At 33.9% G+C, this 17,094-nt stretch overlaps 1 long non-coding RNA gene across 4 annotated transcripts in view; it reads right to left on the bottom strand.

The window, feature by feature from the left end:
* Positions 1 to 437: 437 nt before the first annotated feature.
* The window catches only part of LOC146999032 (uncharacterized), a 56,853-nt gene continuing 40,196 nt past the window's right edge, over positions 438 to 17,094 (bottom strand). For 3 of the 4 annotated variants that reach the window (XR_015039952.1, XR_015039936.1, XR_015039946.1), the window contains exons 3-4: positions 12,557 to 12,706; positions 438 to 984 (exon numbers count right to left, since the gene is read on the bottom strand). This is a non-coding gene — a long non-coding RNA (uncharacterized LOC146999032). The remainder of the gene's footprint in view (positions 985 to 12,556; positions 12,707 to 17,094) is intronic. The other variant, XR_015039942.1, reaches the window with a different exon arrangement.

Consider the following 17,094-nt stretch of genomic DNA (forward strand, 5'->3'; position numbering starts at 1 on the left):
TGATGCCATTTTTAATAAGCAAACTATGACTCTAATGATTGTATTCTACAAAACATAGAATTTGTTATTAATAAAATAGTTTAAATAGTTTTCGACACACTTCAATCTGCGTATCGCTTTGCCATGAACGCTTGTTTGTTTAACATTTCTTAAACAAACAATTTTTGTGTTAGGTTAATATACAATAATAATAACAAGTTTAAAATTTTGTAAAGTACCTAAGAATCGTAGTAGAGGATTCATGAAGTATTCCTACAAAATTCCAAGTATTCTGGAATGGTAACTTTCTCCTCTTATAGATAATGATAACAAAAGCTGTACATCGACAACAAATTTCGAAATCAGAACTGTAATTAAAAAATTAGTTTGAACGTTGTAATAAATTTTACACTTCTCCATTTAACGCGTTTGATTAATTCTATCCAAAAGTGCTCAAAAACTTTTCTATGATATCACTTTACTAGCTTTCTATGAATTATAAGCAAATTTCTGAATCAATGATATCCTCTCGCAAAACATACAACATTTTCTTACATTGTTGCACTTCAGTTCGTGAATTTGTAATACATTTTCTGCCATCAGTCTGAAGACGTTTAAGGTTCGTGCACAATAAAACAACACAAGACTGCACAGAAATCGCCTCTTCTTCTAAAATGCACATTTCACAAAGTTTTTTGCAAAAATCTTTCTTTTTTTTTACTTAAACACAGTAAGTGTTTGACAGCAGTTTTTGTTGCCTTATTAATGTGTTCCTTTATTCTTTCTACCATGCGTTGGTCTTCAGAAAAATATGGCGACTGAAAAAAAAGCTAGAATGATGGATAAGAAGCCACTGCTAAGTGGACCCATGGGAGCACCCGATTTGGTAAGATCACGCCTCATCATCATTACACGATCGATCACATGTATGACGCCATTGACAGTTTGCACATCTGGGGCGGACGATACGAGCTTGACGACCTTCCCATTCCAACAATAGTTCACCTAAATTCAAACGATATTAAAATAAATATTTAGTCACTATTTAAATAAATATTTATTCATTCATTTAAACACATAAAACATAATAATATTAAAAGAACACTGTTAACATTGTTATTTAAATATTAGCTTTCCCGAAAGCTAAACAAACATTAACAAAATTTAAATATTTTTTATTTAAATATTAGACGAAAATTAAGATATTAGCTGAGAAGCTAAATATAGAGACATTGACTAAGTCAATATTTAAATAAATATTTATTCGTTTAAACACAAAGAACAAAATGCTATTAACAGAACACTGTTAGCAGAACATTGTTACGTAACGAAACATTGTTATTTAAATATTAGTTTTTCCTATGAAAATTAAGATATTAGCTAAATTGACGGAAGACTTGGAATATCATAAGGCTTACCTAGACGTTCTCTTTTGACTGGAACTGACCCCGTCTGATGATGTCCCAGCCAGTTATTCAGATTTTCCCGCTTATGTGTTCAAATTTTAAAAGTCCGGAATACACTCAAATGATATTAATACGAGCCCACAAGAGCTGACAACATTTTACGACACATTCTTTCGGACACTGAGGCATGGGAAAGAAGTTTTGATGGAACAAAACCTTTTATTTGGATATACAGCAATGAATGAACATTTTCTGAAATTGAAGCTTCGAGTGAAAGTATTAATGAAGTTCTCGCAAATAATGCAGTAAGCATGGATCATCCTTTAGATGAAGTTGATGCTTGCAAAGGCTTTTTGGCTAGCTATTTGGAAAATCTGGACCGGGATAATTTGCAAAAATAAATACTGTGAAGAAAGATGGATACTTTTCGGGCATTTCAAAGGAAACATCTGATGTGTACACCACATTACTTCCTTGTAAATATTAAACTATACGCATTTTTTCTGCATTTCGTTTAATTGAATTGAATTGAATTTACTTCGTCGATAGCGCATAAACCACAATAAAATAAATGTACTCTTTAAAATTCAGTATTTATTTACCATTACTCTGGCTCTAGGTTGCTTAACAGCGTTACATTTCATTCATTTTATAATTCAATGCACAAAAATTATGTCATCTGAAGAACTGCATACTTTCCCTAGACACTGTATATAATACCTAAGCTCTCTATAGAATGACAATGATCTTTATTAAAAGATGTTCATTCCTCAAAAGTACAAATGTTATTTTGAAAAAGTAATGAAAGAGTCCCATTAAAAATCTATCATTCAAAATACGTAAAAAAGTAGTGAGATGAATTTGATACAACATTATAAATTTCTATTTTTTATCTGGCCGAGACTGGGAATCAGGAAAACAACAATCTACCTGACAACGGAAATTAATTTCAGAAATAGTCATAAGTTTCACAAACAGAACCTTTACCTTTTAACAAAAAGGTTATTAAACAAAAAGGTATTTAAACAAAAAGGTTATTAATACCTTTTTGTTTCTTCTGGCAGGGCTCACAAAGGTGGTTGCACAGCTTATAAGGTATTTCTCCCACTTCCCTAGCGTGCCTTCGTGGTGTAGTGGTTCTGTACGCTGAGCCGGTATTCCAGAGGTCCGTGGGTCGATTCCCGGCGAAGGCGGTTGCATATTTTTCATCTTTTCTGCTTCCAATTAACCTAATGACTCTACAAGCTCAGTGTCATGACGTGTAACATTTTTGTATTTGGTGGAAAGTTCTTTCAACATTCTGTGGCCTCGTCCGTTCCCAGTACTCAAATGTGCTTTTATGAAGTATGGGAAATAACTCGGCGTCCGTGACGTAGTACTGTATAGTACTGATGCTTTCTTTAACAGAATTAATGAATGTACTTTTGCCTTCCACAAACATCCCATCCTAGCGATTCAGGGGCCAGTAGTCCTGTGGTTTCTTCTGAGTGGTCGTATTGGCTATTATACATCATTTATTAACTTCTAGTTGTAAGTAGTTTCGGTTCTTCGAAACGAATCGGAAATGTATTTCCTACTTTGCCATTTTGTCATTTAGCATTCCATAGAATGCCTAGGAAGTGTATAAAATATGAATATTTTCATAGTATAATATGAATAGTTCATTGCCGGCTAGCCAGGAAATATGAATAGTTCATTGCCGGCTAGTTATAGGTATTATATACAACCGCCTAGGCATTCTACAGAATGCCTGATTTTATACTCTGCCGGTAACATATATAATATGAAAATGTAAGATTCGAGTTTCCTTTTTGTAGTACTAAGAATTCATATTTCACGAATCAGCTTCAAGAATTAGATATAAAATATACAAACTAAAAAATGTGTATTTGTAACTCAATGCACATGCGTGGCTATATTAGCTATTCATATTATGTGAAAGATGTTTATTTATAAGGAAAAAAAGTTTACGTAAGAGGATACTAAATAATTTTTCGAACCACTTTTAAAAACGACTAATAGAAAAAAAAAAAAAAAAAAAGGTGCTACGGAATTAATCTGACTGCTCTACATTGAAACAAGAACTATTCTGCTGCAAATAACAAGAAATGTTAAACATTCAACAATACAATTGAAATAACTATAGTGAGCAGGGTGCATGCACATTCCTTACTCAACTAACGGGATATATTGCTCACTCCTGAATGCAGCACAAAAAGATGTGAATTAAAGGCAGGCATATTACAATTAACAAAGTGAATGCAAATTGCATTGCTTAGTAACTGCTCAAAAAAAAAAAAAAAGGGGGGGGGGCGCAGAGTTCTACATGTCCCGTCCGTTGTATGGGCCGATTGAGGAAATTCAACTTGCATTTTTTATGTCTCGCAGCTCCATTTAGGATACTCATTAGATTTATATTTAGCATTGTTCTTATATAGCTATCCTGACACAAAATCGGACTTTCTCTCAAATGACATGCCAATTTGTTTCCATGTTTCGATTCAACGACTCAAATTATGCCAAACTGGCAAGTTTTATAAAAATCGCGTGAGAAGTTTTTCAAAAATTAGCTCTCAAAATTCTAGCTCCTCTCAATGTTAATTGAATTTGATATATATTTATTAATATGTCTCTTTTATTAAACTTACTTAATTCCTTCTTCAACAGTTCGAAATTTAGTTTCGTTCCAAATAAAATTTGCCCATTTTTATGATTCATTTTTAAAATTTGTATTTTTAAATATCTTTTATAAATTTTTCAAAAACATTTTTAATTACAACCTATAAAATTTTTAATATCTTCTTAAATAAGATGTATTTTTAAGCATACATGCAAAAAATTAGAGTTTTTTTATTCAAAATTTCCTAAAACATACACGAATTTATATATTGGCGCGTTTTGAAACTTGGCATATTTGTTATAAGCGATAATAACGCCAAATTTGGTTTAAGACTTAGTTAGAATTATTTAAAAGTATGAACGATGACTATTTTTCCCCGCTCGTGTGCAATGAAAAAAAGGGAAAAAATAGATTGCTATAAATTAAGAAGCGAAATATAGAAAACAATTGGCTTGTCATTTCAGAAAAATCCGATTTTGTGTCAAAATACCTATGTCAGAACAATACCATATATAAATCTAATATATATCCAAAGTCGCGATTTCGAGACAAAAACGCATTTTGAATTTCGTCGATCAGCCCAGTAGAACGGAAGATATAGAACTGTCCCCCCTTTTTTGTGCGCAGTGTACCTTTCTGTTGATATTTCTCTTAGCAATACGTAAATTTGTTTTGTAATGTATTGCATAATAATTTTAAAATCCGTTATTATTTTAAAACTTGAATGTATCTCTGGGACATGTAAACGTACATTGCGATACCTGATAGCACTTAATACGTGAAGGTGGATGTAAGTTTGTCGTAATGACTGGTAGAGTGAGAAACATTTCGAGAAAAATATGAACATTCTGGGTGTCTTGAACATGCTGCTGAATAGAAGTACAAATGGCTTGCGGGTGCGTCGACACTTGTGGGCAACTGTTTCGATCCACAGGCGCTGACGTCACTCTGGCTACACCGGCACCCCTTGGACGTGCCACATTTCCTTGTTCTAACCATCGTCGTCACAGCCGGAGCACTATGGGCGCGTCCAGGTGTGTGTCATCTGCGATTTGGACCAACCTGGTCTTCTTAGACCAATAACCATGCCCCTCTGAAATCGTCTGTCTGCTAGAACTGCCTCTGTTAAAGACGGCCTGGCATTCTCTGTCATTACACGCGTCCTCTGAGAGAAGAACAAATTTTCTACGATAACTTTCCCGGCAGAAATTTAATGGCACGAAAATGGAACATTCTGCAGGTTACTTGCGTTATATCTTCAACGTGCGCTGGAGAACCGCTCATTTCGCAGAACTCGGTGACGTGCAACTACCTGAAATTTGCATAATTTTCGGGCCACTCCTTCTTGCTGTTACATTTTCAATGTCAGGTAGGGTACATAGCTGGTGAATAGAAGGTTGTTTGCACTCCTCCCCCTGAAACTGAGGAATTCTCCCTTTTCCTCCTCTGGTTGAGAACCTCTGGTTTAGCTCTTCTCGATTTTTGTTATTTTTTGTTGCTTAAATTCTCTTAACACAGATTCAGAAGATGCATATTTATATGCAAATGAACGTAGCACATTTTGGTGTAATGTGTCGTGTGTAACGTATCGCATTTTAAAGTTTTCTCGGGTGTAACGTATCACACCTTAAACGTACTACATTTTAAAGCTTTCTTGGGTGTAACGTATCACATTTTAAAGCTTTCTTGTGTGTAAAGGACATGCTTAGTAAAAGCCATTTCTTATGTGTAAGTGAGAAATAAAAATGCATCATTTTGTTTTGCATCATCTGCACATCCTGTGCAATAATTTCATGCAAATTACAAATAATTACATTGTATCTACAGTACTCAACAAACAATGCAAGATATACATGCATTTACTTGGGAAAACAAAACAGTATCAATATATTAGTAGCAAAAACGTTACATTGAAAATGTTCTGAATTACATTAAGTAATGCAACAAATTCATTCAGAGGATAAATATCTGGTGCTATTTAATAAAGAACAATCAATGCAGATTATTTCAAACAACTATGGTTATTTTACACATCAATATAATACACATAAGCACTTCATAAGAACTCCGTTTTGGAATTAGATTTGCTGCTTTTGATACAATATATAATACAATTTGTAATCACTCTCAATCAGAAATTATGTTAATTTTCAAAATATTATTATTGATAAATATCACTGACACCTCGCCCAAAACCACAGTTCTGGAGATCGTTTTTTTCGGGGGGGGGGTAAAACAATTCACAAATTGAATTTAAGTACATACTGCATGGATTTGATACGAATCAGAAACTGAATTTAGTAAATACAAGGATTTGTAATCCTCAAATCCTAATCCACGAATCCGTAGAAACGCAAAAATACAATACACGGATTTTGATATTTTCAGAATTCCAGCGATCTTTCAAGGACATCCTCTGACCCTTTGAAAAATCTTATTCAAGCGAGAAAAGCCAAGTAATAGCAATCGAATGCCCCTTCGAATAACCTTCCTCATATGCAGAAATGTAATGTATTGTGTACCTGCTGCGCGGATCTTCCTTAATCGCACTACACAGCTCATCATATAGCTTCACCCCATATTAAAAAAGAGAAGAGGGCTTCCCGAGCTGCTCACGCCCATGGAGAACCCTATTCCAAAATGGTGGAATTTTTAATTTTTCGTTTATACACACTCCGAAAGGTGCAGAGTTTGTAGAAATAAGAGTTTGAAGGACAAGCTGTCACTTATCCACTTCGATAGATGTTAAGAACCGGGTTCGTGTATTTTACACACCAGAGCCGAGAGCGTCACGATACAGATCTGAGCTAGAATAAAAATTCTTTTAGTGGAATCTTACTTGAGAAGAAGAATAAATATTTAACACGGCAATAATATATATCTCATGCATATTAGTATTATTTGTTTAATTTGAAAGGAAATTTGAAGTAATTTTGCACAATAAAAGAAAATTAAATTCTTGAAGTTATCTTCGATTTCTTTAGAGGTGGTATTTTTTGTCAGAATGTTAAGTGTTTCAAATAATTTTTATATATAGCACAAAGCGAATTTTGAATATTACGGTTTAAGACTCTTTTATAAATAATTAAGTAACATAAATAACATCTTTCCAGGCCTGGATGTCTTCCAGGTATTTTCAATAAGTTAGAAGAGCTTCAAGTGTTTAACATAGCTTCCAATAAGTTAAGGGGACTCATACACCTTAAACCTGTCATGATCTTCGAATATGTGACTGTTGCAAGAATTGGGATATTTTATTTATTTTAAAAGCAATTACTTCCAACTTTTTACAGCTGACTACATAATATAGCTGCTTTGGAAACTAGTAACCAGAAAGTTTGTGTTGCCACAAATATTTTTGTAATTTAATTCTCTTTGTGACAAAATATTTCGCCATGTTTCCACCTTGCGCGCATGATATTTTAAAAATGGATAATGGTACGTACTTGAGATTCGATGGAATTCTTTATATGGCACTATTTTCGAACTGAACCAACAATCTGATGAATATTTTAATATTGAAAAATGTTATGGACCAAAACATTACAAATTTTGTTAATAAAATACATTTTATAGACTCAACTCAAAATAAAATTAAAATTTAAAATGGAATGTTTAGAATTTTAGGTTCACAGTAGTTTCCAAATGTTATAAAAGCTATATATTAAATATGTAATTAAATTATGTAACAGAATGTTTAAAACATGGCGAAAAATGTTGTCGCAAAGCGGATTAAATTATAAAAATATTTGTGGCAACACAAACTTTCTGATTACTATTTCAGGAAGCAGCTATATTATGTAGTCAGCTGCAAAACGTTGGTAGTAATTGCTTTTAAAATAAATAAGTTATCCCAATTCTTGCAACAGTCGCCTATTCGAACATCGTATGGGTTTTAAGGTGTATCAGTCCCCTTAAATAAGCGAGACACATCAATCAATATTTAATTATCTTTCAAATAATTTTAATAATTATCTTTCAAATACTATTCACATATAGTTCAAAATTAATTTTGAATATTACGATTTAATGACTCCTTTAGAAATAAATAAGCAACATAGATAACATCTTCCAAAGTCTAAACTCCTTCCAGGTATTTTCAATAAGCTTCAGATGTTTAACATAGCTTCCGTTAAGTTGAATAAGCTAGACTCGCCAACAAATATTTAATAACTTTCAGTTTCTACCGAATGTTTTCTTACCTCAAATATTTATTTTTCAACTGGAAACTTTATTGGATGAATTTTCTCGATACTACTTTCCTCCACAAATACCTTTTACTGTTTTACTGGTAATTAACTTAAATATTTTCACCTTAATTTAATTTGCTCAAGCGAATGGAACTGCATAAAACAAAAGGGTATGATTTTGCAAATTAAATGAAAAGACAGAACTACAGTTTTAATGAGAAACATAACAGAATGAATTTAAGAAAAGAATTCAATAGTAGACTAGCAAGTTAAACAAGCGCAAACGGAATTATAATACTGTTGTTTAAAATAAAATTACGAAGTAATTCTGGAGTGAAGATCAACAGCAAATAATATTATGGATTCGTTACAGATATTCGTTCATTACAGATTCGAAATGTAGTTTCCTTCCAAATAAAATTCGCCCATTTTTTTATGATTTATTTTTAAAATTTGTATTTTTAAATAATTTTTATAAATGTTTCGAAAAGAATTTTGAATTATAGCCTATAAAATTCTTACCCTCATCTTAAAGTAGATATATTTCTAAGCATGCCTGCTCAAAATTTCCTAGAATAGACGTGAATTTATATATTGGCGAGTTTTGTAATTTGGCATATTTATTATAAGCGATAAAAAAGAAAAAAAATCTGAATCAGATCTTCAGATTTTATATTACATCAAAAAGGAAGTTTTCTAACGTTAAACAACTAAATAACAACAAAACCAATCATGTATATAAAAGATTTTCATATTATGTGAGTGGAAAATGCACTTTTTCTAACGATAAACAACAAAATAACAACAAAACCAGTGATGTATGTAAACAATTTTTATATTATGTGAGTGGAAAATGCACTTCCAGTATTGAAAAAGTAGTGTTGTGTAAAAATTACGAAAAGCTTCAAAATGCGTTTTATTAAGGGTAAGTGGAAATTTATAATAAAATATCTCGAAGGAGTTTTAGAATCGCGTTGAATGCAAATGAGTTAGAAGAGGCATTTAAGGAAGATTCAACTTACTTCGATAGAGAGTGCTAAGAGTCCTTAGTGGCAGCGTGAAGAGTGACTTAGCCTTCTAACTCACTTTTCACGCTGTTAGGCTCGGCCGTATTATGCATGCCTTTTGATATTAAGAGGCTAGTTTAATTTAAGAGCCAACTACGTTATATAATTGTATCTAGCCTCTTCTAAGTCTCGTTTAGTTGATTTTAGTTATTTCTTATTCTGAGTTAAGCCCGAGTAGAGAGTTACGACCCCTTCTCGGGCTCTGTAAGCCTGAGAAGGGGCCGACTGTTATTCTTATTTGAGTGAATAAAAAGGTATTTTACCCCTTCTCGAGACTATATCTTTAGTGGTTTGAACTCAGCAATAAGTCGCTAGGTTCCTCGACATTCATCTTAGACAATCTGTGACTCGCCTCTTCTAAGTCTCGTTTAGTTGATTTTAGTTATTTCTTATTCTGAGTTACAGCCCGAGTAGAGGCTTATATTTAAGCTCGAGAAGGGGCCGACTGTTATTCTTATTTGAGAGAATAAAAAAGTATTTTACCCCTTCTCGAGTCTACATCGGTTTGAACTCAGTGATCACTCGCTAGGTTCCTCGACGTTCATCTTAGACAAAGGACAGGGAATCCTACAAATTTATTCTATAATATTTTTACTGTATTAATAATCTTTGTAGTTGTAGAACATTAAAAAATTCTTCATTTTCTTCTTCAGAAAATTTATCCCATAATGCTTATTTCAGGAAAAGGCTGGCAGATGTCCTTCTGCCGTTGATGCTGATACTTGAATTTTTTTTTTCCATACTTAGAAAAAAGTAGTTTAGTACTTAGTTTTCGGATATTTTGGCGCGAAAAAACAAGGTCACCTAAAATTACGTTTCCTTATTCCGAGTAATCCAACAGATGTTTCTAAATATTGAAGAACGAGCTTCTTCGGACATGATAAATCAAAACGAAACTGCATGGGGACTTAATAGCTTACTTAATAGCTTAGCAATATACTTCTGTCTCTGGCAATTTCTGTCGGACTTATTTCGTGATTTTACTTCATTTTAAAAAATGCTGATGTGCACACCACATCAACCTTGTACGTAACATTAAAATATACGCCTTTTTTCTACAGTTCATTTTAGAACATATTTCATTAGAGATATATTTCTCATTCAATTAATACAGTTCGCACTTCGTGGCAAGGAAAAAACACATAAAATCTCAAAAGATTTTTCATTAAAAACTGAAAGACATAGAAAAACATAAAACACCAAATACACTTAATACAATAAAGAAAATTATAATTAAAATTAGAGTTTCTACGCAAAAACAAGCCATTCGGCGGCCAGCAGGCAAGAAGGCAGATTTTTGGGTGCACAAAACTAAAAGTTTCCTTTTGGTGCCACTCCGCAAAAAGACACTCACGGTGTAGAAAAACTTAATTCACTATTCTGCTAAGTTTCAAATGTAAACAAATAAAGCTGCTATGGTTAAAAATTTAGGCTTAGCCACAATTAAACAACTTTTAAATTGTTGATATTTCTACACCGATAACATGTAGGTTATCTAAAGGCATAAAAAACCTTAACCGACATAATTTAACAACATAATTTAATAATTTTTAAAGCAAACACAGTGCACAATTTACCAACATATCAGAATAAAAAATTGAGCTCCCTGAGAAGAGTAATAGAGCGAGTATATATATTCTAAATAAAAGTAAAGACCAAAATAAAAGGCCTATGACCTCTGCTAAAGCTTCAAAGTAATAAACGAATAATTTATAATAAGAATACTTTTCCTATACCGTCTCCAAGGAACAGAATTCAATTAAAACCATGAAAAATTTAAAACACTTTTTAGTCAGAATTTTAGTTAGATTTAAAAATTATTTATTAACTAAATTTATATTTATATATCTTTGGCGCGGCCGACAGCAACCAAAAAGGGATGTGCGCATCTACATATTATAGCAATTCTATGTACAAAATTTCTACGTTCTGAGCGTACTCGTTTATGAGTTATGCGAGATACATACGTACGTACAGACCCCACGAAAAAAACCTCTTCTGAATTCATTTTGAATGAGTTTTATAATTCGTTTGGGGGAAAAGAGTTCTTTATTCTGTCCTTATGTACAGGTGTTACTCAAAAACATCGATCGAAAAATTCGATAGCGGTCAAAATGGATATTTTCCTTGAAATATGATACCCGGAAGTTTTCGTGATTACAAAACTTCCTTTGCTTCGTATAAGTAAAATGAAAAATAGTTTTCAGACATTTTGGCGCGAAAAAACAAGGTCGTCTAGAATTCAGTTTCCTTATTCCGAGTAATCCAATAGATCTTAATCCTAGAAAACAAGCTCCTTTGCAGATAGTAAATCAAAACGAAAGCTGCTTAGCATCTTGATTGTTTCTTTAGCAACATACGCCTGTCTCTGGCAATTTATATCGAACTTATTGAATGATTTTACCTCATTTTAAAAACCCATTCTGAAAAATTTGATGATGTGTTTTTCGCATACAAACGAGTGGGATTTCAGCTATTCGATAACAATACCTGAATGATAAAATTAATCGCGATCGCATTAATCGGTGGATACATTAACCCTTTGCAACACAGTGTGTCCGGTCTGGACACACCTAAAAATTTCCTTCTGTACGCACAGAAAATTGAATGAAAAACGATTTATAGGTTACTCTGAACCTTCTTTTTATTTATAGTACATGGCAGCTCAACACAAACCAGTCCATATATTTTAGCCATGTTTAATTTTTTAAGACCCTCATTCTTCAAAGAAATCTTCCAGATTTTTTAGGGTATAAAAGGAATTGTTTGAAAAGAAATTTCTATGTTAATTTTGGCAGTATGCTAATCTTCTTATTCTGTATTAGTTTTAAATTTTTACCTTAAAATCTTGTCTAAAATCAAACGGCGAACCCTAGGTGTGTCCAGACAGGGTTCACCGATAATCTAGAACAACTGAGAGTCTGTATTCTTTGTTTCTCCGCATCTCATCGGTCAGTTCATTGACAACAATGTTCGTTTGAGCACTCTTTTCGAAGCTCTATTCAATCAATGTGCCCAGTTTGGGCACACCCACAGAATTAAAAGATAAGCGCAGTCTTCACAAAATTTTACTTGTGCACTCCGCTAGGCCTAATTAGACTGATAACCTTTTTTCTTTTATAAAAACTCCAACTTTAAAAGGTAGCGTGCCGGAAAGGGTTAATCAAAAATCTTAAAGACTAAGTGACTAGTCATGAGAAATTCGCATATTCAGGCACACTTGAACTTTTGATGTTATGAAGACCGCTAAATCTTAGTTGCATGCTGCCATTTAGTTCCAGAGGAAAAACTTACCAGAGATCTGGATCCGACTGCAGTTTTAAGAAGACGGTTTGATAGGGCATATTCCTAAAAGTCTGTCGATTATGTGCACCATACCGTCGATGGCTCCGATATCCTCCTTCACTGCTGCGGCTTTGACGCCCATTCCATCCACTATCAGAGCTATGGAAAAAATAAACACTCACTGTATGCTTTTTTGTATACAACTGAGAAAAATTTCAGCTTAAAAACAGATCCTGGAAAAATGTAGAGACTTTGGAATCGAGACTCACAAACGTTTTATCGATTTTAGAACAGCATATGATTGCATTAACAGAAAACTTCTCATAAAAGCAATGCATGAATTGAAAATTCCAGAAAAACTTGTTGTACTTGTAGCCTTGACTCACAAAGAAACCATAATTCAAGTATGCTAGCAGGGTGACATATTTTATTTAACAAATAATTATATTTATTTTCCTTGATATTGGAGTGGCAACGCCATATTTGCATCGTGTAACCATTACTGAGTAACGTCAGATAATGTTTAAAAATTGTTATTCTGTAGGTACCTGTAGTAGATGTAAAAATTATAAAAATCGGAGGCTCTCTTCAGCCCACCTGGACACGAGTGTCACCGTAGCTCAAAAAAGGGGCCCCGTCTCTCCACAAACGAGGGCAGCCAGTAACCCAGCTACTCCCAAACAAGAAACAAAATTACGAAATTAAAAATATGTAAGCACATCTAACACAAAATTACAAACTAACAAAAACTATAAACACAAATTCACAACATAGAGCAATCTAAAATCCATATTCAGTTTTATTCAGTAAACAGAATTCAGTTTTAAGAGAAGATTCCAACAAGTGCCCTATTTTCATTGATAAACTTCATTAGAGCAATAGTATATGATTTAAAATCTTTAAAATTAATGGCACTTAGTACATTGAAAATCAGTATATAATAGGGGCTGTTAAACTACAATCAACCACAAAATGCCTAGAATCACCATCAACCTGACAACTATTACATACACTCATGTCCATAAATGAAGGATAATGCAAAATCAGGCAAAGGAAGAGTTAGAAGCAAAACAACTTTGACTTATTTGTAGAGCTTATTTATTAAACAAAAGGTAAAGAGCCAAAAAAGATGCTATATGTTTGATATTATTATAAAAATTAGCGATTTTTCTCCCTGGAGCAAATTAGAAAAAAAAAAAAAACCTTTTTACAAAAAAACAATATTACATGGTTGGTATGATTGTTAATACATTGTATGTCTCCCAGACGATGCAATACAGTCCGTACAACGCCTAGGCATGCTGAGTATCAAATTATCGATCCGATCTTGGGGGATATTACACCACTCAAAAAGCAATGCTCTCCGAAGTTCCGGTAGACATGTAGGAGGAGGTTGACGGCCTGCAACTCGTCGGCCAAGCATGTAACACACGTGGTGTACTGGATTCAAGCCGGTGAGAATGCTGACCAGTCCATACTGGTGATATCCTCCGATTGAAGGCATTCGCTTACGATGTTTGCACGGTGAGGACGGGCGTTGTCATCCATAAACACAAATTGTGCGCCCATGGTGCCCCGAAACAAACATACATGTTCTTCCAGAATGACGTCCCGATAGATTTGGCTTGTCATGGTTCCAATATGAACATGCAGGTCAGTTCAGGAAGCCAGAATAATTCCACCCCAAACGAGCACTCCTGCACCACCGTAACGGTGTCGTTCAATGATTTTTTCTTGGTGGTAACAGGTACCTGGAGCTCTCCATATTAAAGTCCGGCGAGAATCAGACTGCAAGCTAAACCTGGACTCGTCGGAAAACATCACACAAGCCCACTGTTGGGGTGCATGCTCTCTACTCCAGGCTAACCGCAGGCTACAGTGAGTGACAGTAAGTGGAACGCATCTGAAAGGTCTACGAGCATATAGACCAATCTGCCCTAAGCGTCTGTACACGGTCTGCCATGAAATTGTCGTACCAGTGGCTGAAGAGAGCTAACGAGAAAGGTCTGAGGCTGTGCTCCGCTTGTTTCTTTTGGCAGTAACTGCCAAATAACGGTCCTTATTCGGCGTTGTAACCCTGGGGCGACCTGTGCTGTAACGTCTACTCATATTACCATCATCTTGGAATCGTTGCCAAAGCCTGGAGATGACACTCTGGGCAATTCCAACTTCGTCTGATACTTCCAGTTGGGTACGCCCACATTCCAGTCGGCCGATAATTCTACCACGTCAAAAATCATCCAAATGCGTCCTTTGTGTCATAACTATTCGGTTATTGCACTGAAATGCTTATAAAGCGCCTGGGAACAATTTTACCTCTCTGCCTGCATTCCTTATATATCACTCTCTTACACTCTCGTCATTGTGACGTACCATCGGTGTCATCTGATTACTTCCTGAAATTTGCATATCATTCTTAAAGATGTGTGTACTGATTTTACAGGTGATATATTTATTTTAGAATTCGATTTCTGCGTGACTCCAAATTATCCTTAATTTATGGACATGAGTGTATTACATAGTTGATTTTCCTGCAGATTAAATCGGTTGAAATAGAACAGAAACCTACCATGTCCAGTTAAAACCTAATTAACGTCAATATTGTTCATACATTTCATTGTAATCCTGATTTTAATTAGGAGTAGATGTATGAAAAATTGATAGAGAAAGAAACTAACAGTAAGCTGGATTGTGAAGCTGTAACGGACGTAACTGTATTTAAATTATCTATCTCCGTGAATTGAGATTAAAATTTATGTTTTAATAAGAAGCTCATCTCCTATTTCGTTACATACTGCAAAATACGTTACAAGTGTGAGCTTACACCTTGTAACCATTTTTTACCTTAAGCTGTTACAGAACAGCACGAGGTAAAAAATGGAGTGCGACATTGGCATGCCTCCTGTTTAACCGTCTGGCTGATCATCCCGCGATTTCCGCGGACATATGTTTTTCTTCCTTTATTGAGGAGCGCATTCCGTTTTTTCCCCGTTTAATCATAGAAATAAATTATATACAGTATTAGGCGTTTACTTTACGTTTCCGCCAACAGATATTGTTCAGATATTCCGCCAACAGACCACTAAATTGCGACATTTGAAGGCACGTGGTATTCACGCTTAAACTTCACTTTTTCCCGCTTTTTTCTTACAGAAATGGCTGCTAGAAAACGTTCAGTGATTATCTTGATTATTTAATTAAATTATTTAATTATTAATTATATTTATTGATTAGATTAATAATTAATTAATAATTATTAATTAGATTTATTGAATCTGGTGCAAAGACTGTGATGAATTGTAACCTGTTTTGAACTCTATCATACTAAACTGCATTTCTAAGGTATTTTCCCCTCAGCGCTTCATATTTTCGTAAATTTTATACATTTTACTTTATTATGTTATGCAATAAATAGAAATTAACTGTAATTCGACTGAAATTTATTTAAAAAAAGTTTTTTTTTTTGTGATAACATCTGAAATTGGTTTTTCTGGCAGCTTAAGTTTCTCATGATAAAAATCTATATAAAAGATATTTTCTAGAAAGAAAAAGTGCATTTTTCAATTCTCGAAAATATATAAATTATAGATTTAAAATATGAAGAAAAAAAAAACACAATTTTGAAAGCGATTTCATTCCACAAATTGAGCAGTCAAAGGGTTAATATTGTAGAGACATTAGGATTTTTCGGAAGCAAGCAAGATAAAAAATTAGCAACTGCCTTCGCCGGGAATCGAACCGCGGACCTCTGGGATATCGGCCCAGCGTGCATAACCACCATACCACGAAGGCACGCTAGGAAAGTGAGAGAAATACCTTATAATATAGCACTCGAAAACGTTATTAGAGGTTCAAAGATCAATATTAGAGGAAATATTTTTACTAAGTCTTGAAATAATGTATTATGCTGATGGAATCGGCATTATTGCCCCAACCTCACTGGCTCTCAAACATGGCATTGGAACAAAGTGAAGAACAAAATTTATTTTTAAACTAAAATAAAACTAAATATTTACCTTCGTTAAAGTCTGACTTACAACTTAGTCACTTCGAAATTGGCAGTTGTAAATTTGAAAAAGTTGACAGTTTTACTTAATTGGGAATGGAGATAGATAATAAAAATGTCTTGGCCCCAGAAATATGAAAGAATCATTGCTGCAAATAGCTGTTTTTATATCCTGAAGAGTTATTTAAAATCCAGCTTTCTTAAATTAAGAATTAAATTGCTTCTTTACAGAAGTCTTCTAAGATCTGTCTTGACTTATGCATGGCAGAGTTGGACATTGACTTTACGCGACGAGGAAGCTCTGGGAAATTTTGGGCGAAACATCTTACGTTGTATTCTTGGGGAAGTCCAAGATCACGGAGAGGAAGATCGAATTTAGAACTTTATAAAATTTACAAACAACCTGATATTATAAAAGTCGTCAAATTACAGATTTAATTGGGCTGGCCATCTGGCTAGAATGAATCAAGGTCGCTGTTGCACAAATATCTTTCTGACCTCCGGGCAGAAAGATTTTTTATATATATTTTTATATAGATCC

Source organism: Stegodyphus dumicola, chromosome 1, assembly GCF_044657685.1.
Source record: "Stegodyphus dumicola isolate Sdum_Otavi_A_Nest chromosome 1, ASM4465768v1".
NCBI lineage: Eukaryota > Metazoa > Arthropoda > Arachnida > Araneae > Eresidae > Stegodyphus > Stegodyphus dumicola.